The following is a 358-nucleotide window of genomic DNA, read 5'->3' on the forward strand; positions in this document are numbered from 1 at the left end:
CCCCCCAAAAATATATAGATAAAATAATAAATAAAAAAAATATATAAAAATAATCAGAAAAATAAGAAAATAAAAACACGGAAGGACCGGAGAAGTGAACAGAGGAGAGAACAAGGAAACGCTTTACGCCCGTTGGAAGCACATTCAACAAATGACAAGCTGGAAGCGCAGTTGCCTTCCGTTACAACGAAGCCCCGCCGGTTTCGAATCATGCGAGAGCTGCTTCGTCGTTCGGTTGTGCGAATAGGCGGATGTTCGGATGTGCGAATAAGCGGAGAGAGCAGTCGGGGCCGTTGTGTCTGCCGTTCGCAACGCTCCGGAATATTGCATATTTTTCCACGCGAAGGACAACGTGATT

Source organism: Penaeus monodon, chromosome 24, assembly GCF_015228065.2.
Source record: "Penaeus monodon isolate SGIC_2016 chromosome 24, NSTDA_Pmon_1, whole genome shotgun sequence".
Lineage (NCBI taxonomy): Eukaryota > Metazoa > Arthropoda > Malacostraca > Decapoda > Penaeidae > Penaeus > Penaeus monodon.